Source organism: Ambystoma mexicanum, chromosome 4q (assembly GCF_040938575.1).
Source record: "Ambystoma mexicanum isolate Mex_15411 chromosome 4q, UKY_AmexF1_1, whole genome shotgun sequence".
NCBI lineage: Eukaryota > Metazoa > Chordata > Amphibia > Caudata > Ambystomatidae > Ambystoma > Ambystoma mexicanum.
In genome coordinates, this window is record NC_090928.1 from 666,765,779 (window position 1) to 666,783,230 (window position 17,452).

The following is a 17,452-nucleotide window of genomic DNA, read 5'->3' on the forward strand; positions in this document are numbered from 1 at the left end:
CCGCCCTCCATTAGAAAAGTCTTTTTGCCTCACGGGCCAGACCAAATGGCATGGCGGGGCGCCACTGGCCCACAGGCTGTATGTTGTGCACCCATGACTTAGAGGGATCCTCCCCTACCAGACAGAACCCTTGCAATCATCTCCCTACTACCACCAAGAATCAACTACGCTCACTAAAAAACTCCAACACATCCAAAACATTGCAGCAAGGATACTCCTGAGACAAAAAGAAACAACCACATCACACCTGCCCTGCAACGTCTACACTGGCTGCCAGTCAAAGCCCTCTGCATCACCCACAAATCACTACACAGACAAGGAGCCAAATTCCTCCAAGCCAGGATCAACCACTACTAACCACGAACAAACCTAAGATCAAGCGACAAACTCCTAATCGAAACAAAACAATATGAAAAAAGGGAATTTGGAGTACATGGGTACATGGACCCCGACGTCCAAGAATGGTGATTTTTCCTAAGAGCTAAATAAGGATGCCTGCCGAGGCAGTTTGGCTCCTCACTGTACTATTCCCGCTACCAACTGATCATGGAAAGGCCTGACCTACTACCTAGATTTTAGGCCACTGCACTGCCAATGTTTTTCACCCGATACCGGCAGACTATGTAGGATTTACTCAACAACCTGCACCAACTGAATTACAGAAGTTGGGAGCACCAGCCAAGGTGGTAAGAAACCAGCCGAGATTGAGCTTGGGAATCTTTAGGAACTAGGTGTTACGCTCACCTGGTCTCTGCAGGGGCGTTGGGGCACGGTTGCAGCCCTCCCAGGTGTTAGGTCACCCTGTTCTGGTTTCTCCTCCTGTGAACAAGCTGCAGGCGGTGACAATTGGTGGCACTGCTCCTGCGTGGATACGAGAGAAAGTGAATGTGCTGATTGCCGACTGCTGTACCTCCCAAACCCTTCAACCCAAGGTGCGATTTCGGTGGGCACGTACCAGCCCATAAGGCTCACCTGGTAAATATGAATGATGAGCTCTCCGTCCTGCTACTTTTGGCAGGGGCATTTGTTGATGGGATCTAGTTCCTTCACTGATCCCTGAAAAATAGTAGTCCAGTCCAGCTGCGACTATGCTCCTCCGGCGTGATGGTGTCTCTTGTCTTTTCCCCTCTTTCACTTTCACTTCCTCTCAATGTCTCTTGTCTTTTCCCCTTTCCTGTCTTATGGCTCTCAATGTTGTTGCTTTGTCCTGAACAACGTTCCTCTCTGTTTTTTCTTCCAGATAGGTGGATATACGGCCAAACAGCGACTGTGGAGGTGCAGAACGCGGGCAAGCGGAAGATGGATGAAACTGCAAGGTCCAGCTACAGGTGAGTGGTGGTTTAAGGGAAAGCACGAGATTTGGTGGTGGCGCAACCTTAAACTTAATGTCTGGTAAGTGTCTAACCTTGTCTTTCGCTTAACTTTGCAGGTACTGTGGTTTCGGTTGGAGCGCGTCGTGCCGAAGTGCCGGGATGCTGATGTCTGCGCTCCAATATGTTTGCAGGTGAGCTGCGGTGCCAGGAAGAAGATGTCCGCGCTCTGAGATGTTTGCAGGTGAGCAGCAGTGCCAGGAAGATGATGTCCGTGCTCCGAGATGGTTGCAGATGAGCCGCGGTGCCAGGAAGAAGCCTACAGGTGACAGCAGGATCCTCCAGATGGTAAGTATGGAGGCAGATGTCAGAGCTTCTCAAGGAAGTAGAATCCCAGGCGACGTTGAGCGTTACGCTGCATGGAAGTGCAGAATAACGTGAAGTGTCTGCCTCATGGATTGGAGCAGCTTATATAGCTGTGCTCCTGGGCACGCTCACTAGGCTTGGCTTGCCTGCCACACCCTGCCACTCCTAGTGAGTCAGCACGTGCCAGGCAACCCAATAGCAGCAGCCCCACCCAAGAGTACACATGGGGCTGCCGTGAAGAAAAAGAGTTCCAATATTAAACACACTGTGTCCATAATAAAGATGTTTTGTCCATAATAAAGATGTTTTGTGACCAGAGTGAGTTGTCTTATTTATTGTTCTTTATGAGCCTGGCGCCAAAGCCGCCAGGACTTTGTCCATCTGTGCCCCCTGTTTGTGTTACCTTGTAAGGTCTGCGCCATTGGCCCAATGACCATGACACTAGGATTGTTGTGATAAGTGTTCTCTCCTGATGAATGTTCGTTACTTGTTGTTTGTGAACTGAAACATGTCGAGACATCTCTCTGGATTGAAAACAGAGACATAATAATATGTGACATTGACTGGAACAGAGTAATGTACACAATAGGTTGTCCAAAGTGTACCTTGTTGTTCTAAATTTGTAGTATTAAGCATTGGTTGCCCATATACAGATTCCTATATTTTATGTGAAGTACTGTGTTTTAAGTGTTGTGGACCTCATGATTTAATAGAATTCTTTAACTACATTAAAACATTTCTGTAGATTTTAAATGTGGTTGGTCCCATTATAGATTCTTCAGGGCGCTACCTGTACCTTTAGCTCTGTCTCTAGTATACACAGTGTTATTTATCCACCCGGATGTAGACAGAGTAGACACTGCCAGCCTTGGATTGGACAGTGCCTACCGGGTTTCCTCCTTTAGATCAAGGTCTAGTATATTACTCCATGGGTGAAGTTAATTGGCCATACTAACTGGATTATACTGCCTATTGCTATTACTTTTGTGAGAGTCATGTTTTCATTCTGTTTCTGGTGCTGCTTTAGAGGCTGTTGTGAAAGGGGCATACCTATTCATAAGGAATGTAGGTTACCTTTAATTGTTAGTAGCATTGAACTTAAACATGTTAAAACTTTGGAAGAGCATACAAATTAATCAAGCAAATTCAACAAGGACATTTTACAAAGGATGCAGAGAAAATATCTGTTTTGCTTTACCACTACTCTAATGGTGAAAATGCACACAACAACACTAAACACACTGATACACACTAGTAACAACAGGGGTATAATGAAACCTAAAAGGAGTTATGAATGGGTACACACAGAGAAGGACTGGCAACGTTTGGCCTAGGGGCAAGATTACTTTTCTGCCCCAGAGTGCAATAGCCCAAGACCACAATACAACAGTCCAATCCTCCATAACAAGTCATCTGCATTCCAATCTCACCCCCTCCCACACATTCTCAAGTATATGTAGTAGACATTATTGACATTACTTTCCTTTTATGTGATATATTTTTCAGTAATTATTGTGGTTTCTTAGAGACCTAGACCCCTGGAAATTCCCCCACTTGCCAAACATAGTCACATTATTTCACCAGGATAATATAATTGTTGAAATCGGGAAAGCTGGGATTTCAGCCCAGTTTTCAATCTGTTACATTTGGTAATTTGACAGCAGGCTACCTGTCCTCCCATCCCATCTTGTATTTAGTTTAGAACAATGTATCGAGGTGGCGAAGACAGAGAATTCATTGGTAGAGCATAGCCGTTGCTTAACCGGGGGTCTGGTTTTGCTCTCAGAGTCAAACATGAGCTGGCATGGCAAGAGACCTCTACCTGGCTTACTTTCTTTTCCTATACCTAGAGGGGTTGCCCTACCCAACTGAACTCTAACTCGCGTGCTCGTCGCCAGGGTGGTTGTCAGTCCTCTGTCCAAATACGATCCTATTCTGAGCCTGCCACTAATCAAACGTATACAGAAATGAAGCCAGGAGAATGACTCCCTTCTCCTTGTCCAACTGGTTCAGCCTTGTGAGCTGGTTTTTGATAACCTCTAGCTACTGTTCTTATCAGCTATTGTAATTACTCCAAAGGACTTCTCTGGACCTGTGGAAATGTCCAACATGTATTCCTTCTCAGTGTTCTATATATTTCAGGACTTTCTTGATCTTCCTCTTGGCGCTGGCAACATGAGAGACTACTCCTGTAATCTCATTGGCTCTTTCCACAAGCTCTCTGATGAGGGAGATTTCTCCCATAGTAGTCTTTATCCTTGATAGTTCTTTTGTAGTTACTGTGATGGGGGAGATTACTCCCGAGATACTCTTTACTCCTGCCCATACTCCTACTTGGTCTACGCTGGCACTAGTTACCTGTGTTCTGGGGAGGCACGTCACTGGTTCTTCCCGGGATGTTGGGCTTGCTCGTTCTAGTTGAACGCTCTTCGGGTCTCTCTCTCCACCTCTCGCTGAACCGCGCTGGATCTGTGTGCTTCTTGACCTTTTGGTATTGGCATAGTTGAAGGACTGTCTGGTTCACCTCTCTGGGGTCATGCCAAAGTTGGCTTCTCTCCAGCTTCTGCATAGGTCGGGTCTCTGCCTGCTTGCAGAGTGCTCTGCCGACCGTTCCAGGATGTGCTCTTAACCGAGGACCTTCTCCTGTTCTTCACTTCCTCGTTTCCAGGTTTGAATCTCCCGGGCTTCATGCTGGGTTCTCATCTCATTCAGTCCCTTCTTGCTTTTTATGTCCTGTAGCTGGGTCCTCCCCAGCGGAGTGCCATAGTCTTTATTTGATGTCAGCAGAGTATTCTTCATGCCTCCTCTGGGCCATCTCTTCGCAGTACTGTTTAGAATTGAAAAAGGAGTAGTTTGCATCACTCCTTTAATCCTCCTCTTCTCAGTACTTTTGGGAGATGCCTTATTATCACTCTGTATGTTCTTCCTCGTCTTGGTAGTATTAAAGGCATAAGTGAGTAAAGGAGGGAGTATTGCATTAACAAACAGTAGTACTTGCCGGTTGGTTCTTGGTGAACCTCAAGGATGTCTTAGTCTCAAAGGCAAGGGGGTTAGGGAGTTCCATCACGGAATGGTAGTCCTTGTCCCCATGAGGGGAGTCTCTCCATGTGAGGTCCCGCATTCTGCTACCTAGGGGAACTGATGTGTAGCGGGCTCACCTCCCTAGCCTCACAGGGAAGGGCTCCCCCCTCTGGGGAGAAGTGACGAGATCCTGTGAATTGTCATACAGCCCACAACAGAAACCCAGACCTGCACTGTGTCCCACCCGCCACAATATACGACCCTCAATTGTCATCCTGTCTCCTCACCAGTATTCTTAACATACATTGTTAACATTATTTATAGAGTAACACCCTAGAGTATAAACCCATATGAGTGAGGCTTTCTCTACAGATAGTTAAGAAAAATAAAGCAGTGATGAAAAGTGATTTGCTCAGAATCACAATATATGAAGTGTGAAAGGTGGGGACTTGAGCCCTGTCTTCCAGGTTCCACAATTTCCAATTCAGAAAGCAAGGGAGACTTAATCTTCTCCTATTCCATCTTCGATATTAGAAACAAAAAAACGCTTTCTGCAAAGTTGTTATTCATGGCCTAAACTAGTATAGTGTTCAATAAATCTGGTTTTCAAAGCAAGTACCAATGTATCACCAAGGGGGAAACCTATCATCTGTATCCAGAGACAAATACATGTGAGAAAAAGACAATGGTGTGTACTTTCAAAGCACCAAGTCACATGATAAAGTAACTTGAAAAAATATAAGAGAAGTAGCATTTGAAGCATATGTTCATAAAGCATAACTTAGTCCAAAAAAAGAAAGGGGGTTAAGCCAGTCCCGCAATCGGGTACAGTGAAATGCAGGTCAGGCATAGATCTCAGGAACAGTCAAACTGTTGACCTATCATACCATATGTGTACCTCTATCTATTTACCCTATTTTCCTCACCCATCATCCTCCTGGTCCTTCCCTTGCACCACATTCTCAAAGCCCCCATTTCTTACAATTAGCTTGCAGACCTCTGTTCCTTTTTTGCGCCATCCTTTAACTACTAAATCAGTCCCCTTCCCTTATCTTGCATGCACGTCCTTCCCCACATTGCTCAATCACCAATTCCTTGCCACTCACACCCTTTAATTACCCATCACACCAAGTCCATTCCTTGCCCCACACCACCTTCTGTTACCCTAGCTTACAGTTAGACAGTAGACCACCTTAATGTGTCAATCAGCCTCTGCCAGACACGACAAGAAGCTGTTGTCGGGGTATTGCTGCTAATTGTGGCTATCGGGTCTACTCTTGGATAATGCAGATCGAAAGATGGCGAGTGGGTGTGGCATTTTTTGTGCTCCCAAGTTGTACTTTCCTGGAAAGTGGGCTGCATATTTCAGCTCACAAAAGCAGAGAGAACTGAAGGGGAATGCGCCTTTGACCTGGTGAACAAGAGGGAGCAAGAGCAACCTATTATGTTTATGTGTGTTTTCAAATAAGGTGGAGTGTGTGCATGTGTTTATCAGTTTATGAGTCTGGGTTAATGTGTTTGAGTGTAATTGTGACAGTGTAAAGTATACATAGAAGGATATATCTGTGTTCATGTGACTTTTTATCCATGTATGTAAATCTGGTGTTCATTTGCAAGTGGGTCTTTTGTTGGTCACATAAGAGGGTGTTCTGGACACGATAATGAAAAACAATCACAGGCTTAAGGGGTCATTCAGAGTTGGGTGGTAACAGTAAAATCGTCAGTATTTGGCAAATACCGTTGATTTCACCATCCACCCAAATCAGGGTATGATCAAATACCATCGGGGGTATTCCATAGGAATACCAGCAGTGGTATTTTAGGCAGACTTTTTGCATAAAATCCACCTATTTTACCGCCACCTTGAAGGTGGAGGTAAAAGGAAAACTGACCTCCAATTGTTTAAATCTTTCTTTTATTGTACAGAATGAAAGCACAGGTGCTTCCCTTCCATGGAGTGAAAAAGGGTTTTACAAATGCCCATGTTGAGTGGTTTAATAGGTGGGCATCTCTGATTGCCTCCTCTTACCACCTTGTATGAAAGGGTCATAATTAACCCTTTTGTGCATAATGAAAATCAACAGTAGTGATACGAGGCACTACTGTACATAATCCATTTATCCCTTCACATTCATGCTGCAAATGGCTGAAAGAAAATGTTAAAAAAAACTTTTTACATTACCGTCATCAGTGGTGGTATTTTGGAACTAGCACTGGAGGTATTGTAGAAATACCACCTCTGCTAGTGGGAAAATATGAGTAGGGCAGATTCACAGAAATACCACGATGGAGCTAGTAACTTTCTTCAGTGGTATTAAAACATCTCCCAACTCTGAATGACCCTCCTTAGTTTGTAGACTTCTGATTATTAATACCTGAATATTACATCATCTTATGTGTGTTTTTCAACTGTGCCCAAAAGTACCACACACAGTCCAACAGCCATTTCTACAGCCACTATATAAGTAACATGTGTGGGTGCTCTTCGGGATGCTGTTTTTGTATGAACACGCTGGTGACCAAGAAATTCACCAGAATAAAGGGGAAGCATTCGTACAGAGTCAAACCGAAGACAAACTCTGATAAGATATACACCCTTACTTCCTTGGCAAGTAAGTCGTGATAAGCTGCCGTAAACTGTACGGAGAGCAATGGTGCTAACATTACCATCCAGGGTCACAGAATCTTTTATTTAAAGTCATACATTGCCACTTGGTGGTATGAACATGCCCCTGCAGCCTCCTTCTCACTCGCTGTGGAGGCCCATGTGTGGGGGCCATCCAGGCCCATCTATAACATTGCTGAAATCAAGACGAATGCCTCGCCCCATTTACACAGAATCTAAGCAGCCTTTACAGAACTTGGTTCCTTTGAAGTAGGCTAGATTCTGAAGGATTTCGTCTTTTTCCATTATTAGTTTTACATTTTGGAGCTCTGGCCCATGCGGGCAACAGCCCAGCCAGCCCACGGGGCAATTTCCCCTTAAGCCCCTTTACCAGCCTGCCCCTGCCGCCCTGTTCGGATGCAATTACAGCTGATCCCTGCTTCCTAGGGACCGCACACGTGATTGGCTGGGCCTCTGCATATCGTGGGCTGACTGGGGAGCCGGCAGGCGAACGCCAGCCCCCTCAAAGGTCACCTAAAAGGGTCAGGGTTCTCCCTAACCAGCCTGCGGAGGGCCATGGACGCCCCATCCCTGCCCCGACCTCAGTGTCTGGAGCTCCACTCGAATCGCTGCTGCTTTGGGTAAGCCCCTCCCCCAATCTCCACGCGCCCTATTGCCTATCGACCGTGACCCGAAGGCCTATGCAGGTATTCCACTGCCGCTAAGCTCAAGTCTCCTAACTTGAGCACAAATTGCATCTGTTATATCTATTGTGCCTTTGTGACTTCTCTTGCCCCCTGCACCTCCTAGGCTGTATGCACATCTAAACCTCCTACGCAAACCCACTCACCCGGACCTTTCCTGCCAGTGCGCGCCTTAACTCTATTCTGAACTGCCCTCTCTCTGCGTGCTTCCCAAGCTGAAATGAACTCTATTTCTCACCACCCCTCGCCACCTGACTCTCCTTACCTCAGCGGTCTACGGCGTCATACCCCACTCTGCACTAGCTACCTAACCCAACCTGTAACTTTGTATGCCGACTTTATTGCGCATCGCTATTACTGCTGGATTTGTTTTCAAAGTATGTTCACACCCATCTGTAGGAATGTTGAATCTGAACCTCCCCCCCCATTGATGGCTGGGTTTTAAAAAGTATGTCTTTCCACATGCCTACATGCCTGTAGGAAAGTTGAATCTAGGTACTTGTTAAAATATGTTGCCCATGTGAATTGCCTGCTTTTCATGACTGTTGTGGAAACTCAAATCTAGGTGTTTGTTAAAATCTGTTGCCCTCTTGAATTGTTTGCACTTCGGGGCTGTTTCATATTCAAACTAAGGCACCTCTAATACCGGTTGCCTGTGCCACAGGGCTCCTTCTTTCCCTGATTCCTTGACATTCCATATTTGGGAATATGTAATATGTATTGCCTTGCTCTGGCATTCTTCATGTTTGTTTGAATTATCCAATCTTGGTATTTCTAACTCTGCTGCCCTAATTTAAATTGTTTTTAAAGTACTTGCTTCCATTGTTCCTGCTTGGCTGCTAGGCTGCCCAGTGAACTGTGCAGTTCTCTGTCTCTCTCCCTCCCCTGGCCTTCCTATCCCTCCCCCTCCCTATGGTTCTCTCCATCTCCCCTATGTATTCTAATTGCTTCTCTATCACCTATCCTCCCTCTCTTTCAAAGCCTGGAAGAAAAACGTTTAAGAAGGCTCTCCTGGTCTCTAACCCTGTTCTGCCCATTGCCGACACCTATGTCAATGCTTTGTCCAGGTAGACTATCACTGACATTAACTTTGCCGTTCCCTCCCCATACCTATTAACTCCCCATATGGTTTCTGTCCTTTCCCCTTTTCCTTCCTCACCCATTAATGGTGGAACCAGATGGGAAGTGCTCTTGGCTCACTTCCCATCATCCAGGTGCATCATCAATGTCTACTTGAATGGCACTTTCATGGCCCAGGGCTCTCAGACCAACGTCCTCCTACCTGACAGACGTCTTCCATCTCTCTTCAACTTCTTTCCTTCTCCAGCCACTCCTCTGTCCTCCATGCCCTTTCCTCCCCCCCCCCTCTCCAGTGGGAGTACCCCACCCCGGTACCACTCCTCAGAAAACCTTTAAAGGGGGAAAACAGCTTCACTTAGCTACCTTCAACTCTCACACTTCTTTCAAACACTCCTCTGACATCTGTCACTTCCTTGAAGACCCCGCTGCAGCCCTCCCTTTCCGCAACCTCTGTGACCCTTTCTCCCTCACCTTTCTTCCCTCCCGTCTGACCCACTCAGCCGGTCACACTCTGGATGCGCTCATCTCCGCTGACCTCTCTCTTTCTCTCTAACCCTCTCAGTACACCTGTCTCTTGGTCGGATCACTCTCTCCTCTCCCCTGGGGCTCCTGGGCTTCCTGGCTAAGCCTCTGTCTGCGCTGCCATTCTCCTTCTCCATCATCCGACCTATAAAGCGAGTGTCAGTAGCTGTATTTGCTGCCTCTTTTATCACTTCCCCTACTCATTCTCTAGACTCTCACTCTGATTCAGCCATTCACCTTTCCATCCCCAACAACCTTGATATCCTTGCCCCTGCCAGGAGGATCCGCATGAAGCCTGCCTCCAAATGCAACATTTGGTACTATTCCGACCAAGCCCTGCGGAAAAGCAAGTGTAGAGTTGCAGAATGGAAATGGATGGATTCTCGCACATCCTCTGATAACCTGGCCTGCCTCCCGCTATAAGGGCATAACAGACTCTCCATCCGATCCAAGAAGCGGGCCCACATCCAAGTCTGCATCTCGGTTGCCCCCAACAACACGGCTGAACTTTTCAAAATCTGTAAGGAACTTGCCAATCCTACTGCAGTCTGTACTTCTTCTCTGCCTTCCCAGGACCCTGCACAGCCTAAGCCTCCCACTACACAACAGAAACTGTCCTCAGTCTCCTCCTCACACCTTCCTCCACTTGATCTCAGGCCTCCCTTGGCCCCTCGCTCTCCCTCCCTCCTACTCTCCTCCTTCTCACCCATAGCACTGGATGAGGTCACCAGGACTGTCTGCTCTGTAAATGTTTCCTCCAAACAGGTGCTCCTCTGCTAATTGAGAACTATCAAGGACAATATTGCTGCCTCCGCTCCCTCTTTGGCTGAGTTCTCCAACCACTCTTTTGCCACCGATTCTCCAATCACTGACTTGTGCAGGCCCTCTTAAAAAAGCTGTCTGCGGACCCTTACTGCCCGGCTCACTACTGCCCTATTTCCACTAGCCCCTTCTTGGGCAAACCTTTGGAGAAGTTGGCCATCTCCCAACTCACCCACCACAATGAAGCTGTTGGCTGTCTCATGGCCACCAGTCTGGCTTCAGAGTAGCCAGAGCACACAAACTGCTCTCCTGAACACCTGTGACAACTTGCTCTCCAATCTCAACTCCTGCTCTCCCTCTGTTCTCATCCTTCTGGATCTATCCTCTGCCTTCAACACTGTCAATCATGCCACCCTCTTAAATAGTTTCCATGATATTCTGGGTATGATGGACCGGGCACTGGATTGGTCGACCTCTTTCCTTTCAAATCTACCCTTCCAGGTTCAAATGAGCCCTTTTCTCTCCTCTACCTCACCCTCTACCCGCAGTGTCCCTCAGGGCTCTATCCTCTCGCTGTGGCTCTTCAACATTTACTCTGCCTCTCTTGCCCACTTGATCGCCATCTTCTCTCCTCATTTCCAATGTTATGCTGATGACACACAACTCTCCTTTAATCTCCCCTCCTCTACCTCCCGTTCCTCTCTCATTCCCGGTTGACTGCTGGTATGGTGCACTGCTAATGATCTCTGTCTTAATGCTCATGTCCGTGGGCAGGCTGAGCAGCATTAATTAGAGCTGAAATGGTCTCCTAAAGCCACAGTGCCGGATTAAACCCTGTGGAGGCTGCTAGGCAGTCTAAATGTCGGGGGCCCCTCCCATCGCAAATTATCTCCCAATAGGTTTTTAATTATGTGCACCGCTTTATATTAATCCGTTGTCACTAGGCCCCTAAAAGGAGTGGGGCCCATAGGCTGGTGCCTACTTGGCCTAATGGATAATCCGGCACTGAAAAGCCATACCCCCAGGATGTACTGTTAGAAGGTTCATGGTTAATGTAACCAAGTAAATATAGCATGCTGACTTTCGCTGTGTGAGTTTATTGTGTAAAACTGTTCACACATCCTGAGGTTTCTGTGCTTGGGGCCTCGATTTTAGGATGGCGATACTATGCCAGTTTCCCAGCCCATTTCTACACAGCTGTGTGGAATAAAGCGGGTTTCTGCCTTTGCCGTCTGCCTCCCTATTGGAGTATTTTGTGATGAGCTTCAGGCTTCTGCAGCATAGTAATTGATGGACAGATATGCAAATTAAAAGATGAGCAGGCGTGCAGTGGTACAGTGACCAATGTCCAAGCACTCTATGACACAGTGACCTGTGATAAACCATTTCTTACACATGGGCAAGTTTATGTGGCACTGCAACTAATAGTCCATCAATCCATACGCAGTAACTGGCAGGCAAGCATTATATACACAGTAAATAACAGACAAACATTCATTGTCACAGCAAATAATAGTCAAGATGTCTATGGCACAGTAACTGATGCACAGATCTCCTTTGAAACAATAACTAGCAGGCAGGCATAATGTGCATGTGTGGCTCCGCAAATGGATAGGAGTTGTTTGACCTAAAAAAACTTTTTTATTTTGCCTATTGCTTTTTACCTACTGCAGAGGGAGACCCCCGCAATCCCCCTAATCCACCCCCACCTCAACCTATTCCCTTACACCACCCCACAACTTTTATATTGAACCAATAACTGATTGTAGCATATGCACATGTTTAAATATTTATATAAGACCGTGCTCTATTATACCATCACGAGTAAGTGGTGCTGCTGTGCTGTTCTTCTGCCCAAGAGCGCAGATGTGCCTGGCAGTTGCCAGGGCAACAGATTGCCGCATCCTCTCGCACAGGCCTTCTGATTCTCATGTTCTTTCAGGCACGTGGACTTTGAGGGACCTTGCTTATGGCAACCAGAGGTTTTCCCAAAGCATATAATGTATGCTGACGTGGAATAAGGCTGTTGGCAGACCAATGCGAGATGGTAAAATGTCGGATTGTCTCAAGAGCTCCCTATCATAACTGTTTCTAATACTAATGTATTTCTTAGCTAAAATAATTGGGGAAATGGCTTTAAGAAGCACCATTGGCTGTATATTTTAAAGAACATTGCAGGGGCAGGTGATGGGAGGAGATTCCCCTATCCCACCTTTTAACATTTTGTCCTTATTCGGAACCATGCCCCCTACACATATACCCAGGGTACCTGCCCATGTGAGTGCTGGGGGCGCATTTCACAGTGACAGGCTTTAGAAGCTAAAGGATAAAATGCATTTGCCTCCCTGTTTGAGGGATAGAAATGCAGTTCAGGGCTGCCCCCGTCATGCAATTCGCATAATTACCCCCGAGCCACCGCCCCCCACCCCCTACCCCTCCCGCCCCCCTGGACCACCGGAACTCATACTCACCACTACATAAGTGTATTGGAGCAATGTGGGCACTACTTCCCACACAGTACAGTACTAGAAATGTCTTTGCAATGACATCATGACAAACTGAGAATGTTACTTTTAGAACCGGTTCAGGCCATCCGCAATGTGGTCCGAAAACAAAGCCTCGTTGGAGATCCAAGGGACATGGCCCCTGAAAACCGAACATCGTCTGACTCGCCTGTCTGCCTCACAAGGGGGACAGAGTGATTTAGGAGCCGAGCCAGCCCACAGGGACGGTGGAGTTGGCAAAGGGTTGCGCCCATGGAGCTGGTGGACAAGAGGGAGCCAGCTAGACCAATCCAGAGCGCTTGCAGTGCACACAGAGCCCGCCCAGTGTGGACTTGATTGATCCCTGAAGCGTGTGGTTATTGAGATGGAGATCGAGGAGCTACATTGCAGGATGGCGACTGCAACGCCCCGATGAAGGAAAGAGTGGTTTGCTAGTCATCCTGCTTAGGGACCATCTGAAGTGTAAGATCACCCACACAGCAGTTAGAGTGCATGAAGTCACTACCAAATGCCTGTTGCTTTCACCGCCCGCGTTTGCCAGATCACTGGTACCGGCACTGGTGCCGGCCACCAGGACTTTTACCCCGATGTCAGCTCCTGGTCCTGGATTATCTAGGATACATTGAGGGGTGGGGTGGTCTGCTCTGCATACTTTGGGAAAGTTTGCTTCCACCCTTCATCTGGTCTCCAACTCGGCCAGTGCTCAGTTCCATATTTCTTCCACTGACCATAGTAGAAGCTCGTCAGAATGAAATCCTTTAGAGGAACTCTCTGTACTGCAGGACATTTTCTATATGTATGCTTAACATTCCACCCATATCCTGCTGGCGCGCCGCCATTGTAGCGCAGAGTGGACCATTCTTTGATCTGTCTTAGCTTATCCATGTACAGGAGCTTATGATATTTAGGCTGTTGCCCACATGCACCATATTTACAAGTTTTGTATTTTATTTTTTTTCATGATTGACACATTTTTAAGGAAGATTGTAACTTAAAAGGACTTGTAGTGGGGAAAAGTTATCAAGTATAAATCTCATTTTTTAATGTTTTTGAGTGTGGTATGTTTACATATTTGTGCAAGGTTTGTTTTAACCAATTCATAATTTAAAAAAACGTGTAAATATATATATATATAATCTTCGGTATGAACCCTAGTTTGATGCTATGCTATTCGCTGTTTTGGTTATCTATGAATTGCTAAGGCCATATCTTGGATAAAGGCATTTGATGGAATGGCCAGTGTTTCACATCATTCCCTATTCTATATAGCGGGGGGAGGCACTGCATATGATGTGAAAGCGGGAACAAGCTGGAATACACATGTCTGAGCTCCGCATAGCTACACTGGCAGTGAAGAGCACACACACATTCTGCCCCCCTCTGAGCAGCTTCTGAACTGTTATCTATGCTGAATTATCATTTAACGGGGGTGTTTTGCCATTGAATCAGAGTTGTGCTGCCTATGAGCGATGTGTGTTTTAATCACTGATATGCCAGGTTTGCCCAATTGGCCCCAAAATAATCAATAGGAAGTTAAGCGCTTTCTGTAGCCCCTCTCCCAGGCTGGAATTCCCTGGACTGCCTTGACTTCCCAGAACTTCAGAATAAAAGGGCATCTCTTTCCGGAAGTGACCCAGTCTGCCCTGGACGGACTACAGCAAAAGGCATGAGGCATGCAGGGAAAGGAATCCTAAGGCCCAAAACCACTGGGCAGATAACCAAACAGTTCCAGACAATGAGATCCAGAGTCCTGCGACACGCAAAGGCATCCCAGCAGGGAGCGGAAGAGTTGTCCAAAGAATTACTCTGGAGAGCATATGCTTGTGCTTTGAATAAACAACTGTACCCAGAAAATGCTTAGGAGCACCTTGATTCCGCACCGTGGACCAGAACTAGCGGAGTACTCCTGGCAGGCATGGCATGGCCCAGCTGTGGAATGCAGGAACCTTTGTGCGATGCGCCCAAGTCATGGGCTGACAGAACGTTATTACCTGTGTTTGTAGGTTGCCACTGTTTGACAATGAGAGCCTTCTCTGGTGCATCATCATTGTAATTTCTGACACATACAAGCATTTTCCTACGTTCAGTATTCAGTGCAAATGTACTTTCTTCGCGTGTAGTGACAGTGCGGAAGAGCACACACAAGACAAGATCAGTGTTCTGAAAGGCTAGACTATGAGGGCATACGTTCCGTTTGCTGAAATTCTGATCCAGCATCAAGCGACATCTAATTGAAGCAAAGATCACCCCGTCCTGCTCCCTTGGCGACGGGAAGCCATCTTGATAGCTCGCCATGGAAACACAGCTTTGGTTTCTCCACATCCCTGAATGTAATGAATCTAATAAAAGAGGTAATACTTCTGTACCCTGTCACTGGTTGTTCAGAGGGATTGAAAACCAGGTCAAGCAGAATGATGTTGAGGATGGTGATACTAGCCTCGCCAGAGACACCCAAGCTGTCAACTCAGACTAGGAGCGGAGCGGTCTTAGTAGGAAAGAACAGACACCTGGCTGAATTCCTCCCAAGGGTTCCATTGGTCTATTTACTTATCAATACAATGAGCAAGTAGTTTGCAACTGTATGACATTTTTTAAATACTCCAAGATATGAAAACACAGAAATTCTTAATAACACTGAGCGTTCAGAGCATTATGCCCCAATTCATAGATTCCAATGTTGGAATTTCTCAAAAGGTCAATAGATCCGATCTGAGAACGTACAGACGGATTGCTCTCATGAAACCTACTACCAAGATCTTTGCTTCAGCCATCTTGTGCGAACAGGGTACATGGGCAAAATAATTCGAAAATGGCTTCAGAAGACATTTTGGAACGCAATTAAATTGATTTATCTTGGCATTGCTCCAGAATAAGATCATCAGTGGAAAACATAGATCCAATTACATAGTCAGTGTGAACCTTACTGCCGCCTTTGATCATGTAAACATACTTGCCAACCCTACTGATTTAGGCGGTAGGATACTGCTTTTTAAGCAGTCCTACCGCCTACCGATTTAGTGGCAAATACCGATTTTTGAAAATAAAAAAAACATTTTTTTTTCTTTTTGGCCTGGATTTAGCAGCCTGTTCAGCCATGGTTGCAGGGTGCACAAGTACACAGAATCCGAGGAACGTTCTTCAGTGGGGATGTGTCCAAGCTGCTGGTGTGTTCTTACTGGCAGCAATTAGCAGACCACTGCACCAGTGCAACCTCCCCAGACTGTCAGAGGCGCCCGTGAGATCCGCTCCAGCACTTCTGGATATCAACAGCCACATGGTTCACCGTACCTCAGCTCCCTGGTGCCAGTCATCTACATGCTGGGGCGAGCCGCTGAAGCAATGGCGAGCATCTCCTCCTAATGAGTTGTGGCAGGTGTGAGCTTGTGCCAGGAGCCGGGGGGGTTTCAGCCCGCCCTGTGCGAGTCTCGCCACTTCCACAACGCAGCACCTCTCTCTCCGGCACCTGCTACATACTTGCCAACCCTACCGATTTAGGCAGTAGGATACCGCTTTTTAAGCAGTCCTACCGCCTACTGATTTAGTGGCAACAAATACCGATTTATTTTCAATATTTTTGAAACTTTAAGATTCCTACAGATTTTTGGTCACAGAATGTTGGCATGTATGTGTAAATTGGACAATGTGTGGAGGAAACTTGACATGTGGTGACTTCCTCATGGCTTATTACGTGTAATAATGCATTTCCATTCTGAGAGCTACATCCGTGTCGGCCTGAACACTGAAGGAAACTTCTCAGAAAAGATGAAGGCCCATAGAGGGCCAAGGCAGGGTGGCATCTCAGCTCTGTCACATATGTGATGAGTCTGGGGTGGTGCCACTGTGTTTGGAACCAATAATAGTTTTGTGATTGAGGCACAACCAGTTAGTTGTCACTGGAGAGGCTGTCTGCATGGAGGCGATCCATCAGTGAGGAAATCCACGGCCAACCAATAGGAGAATCCGGTTTCTGGAGAGTGTGACAGTTTCTTGCGTCCCAAGGGCTATGACCTAACTGTTCATCAAATAACAAATCGCAGTGCATTGGAAAACTAGTTCTGTACTCAAACAGGAGCACAACAGGACGTGCTTAACAGCCACAAAACAAGCAAAGCAGTCAATGTCCAAAGAACGTTCCCCATTGGTCTGAAAAGATGTAATAAGGTGTCACCGTGGGTGCCACTCAGAGGAGTCGCATTTAGTCAGCCTCAGTCCCCTCTGCTAAGCATAAATTGTCCAACAACAAAAAACATTCTTTCAGTGCATGTTTGCATCAGGGCCTTCCTCCAGCGAGCGCTCGGGCAAGTATTGTCCTCGTGTAAGCTTTGAAATAATGCCTTTCTTGCACGAGGTCCATTTATTCATCTAGTACAAATACTTTGCAAAATCGGACGTGCACGGGTGCAGCGTATGTGGCATGAGGTCCGCGATGTTGAAAGCAGCAAATAGCACATGACGTTCTGTTGTTTATTGCGGAAGATTCCGTCGGCGCATGACTCAATCGATCTGCCCCGCGTGGTTGGCTGGATTGCTTGCCAAGGTCTGCTGCAATGCAGCTCGCGCTTCTGGCACGGCTGCTGG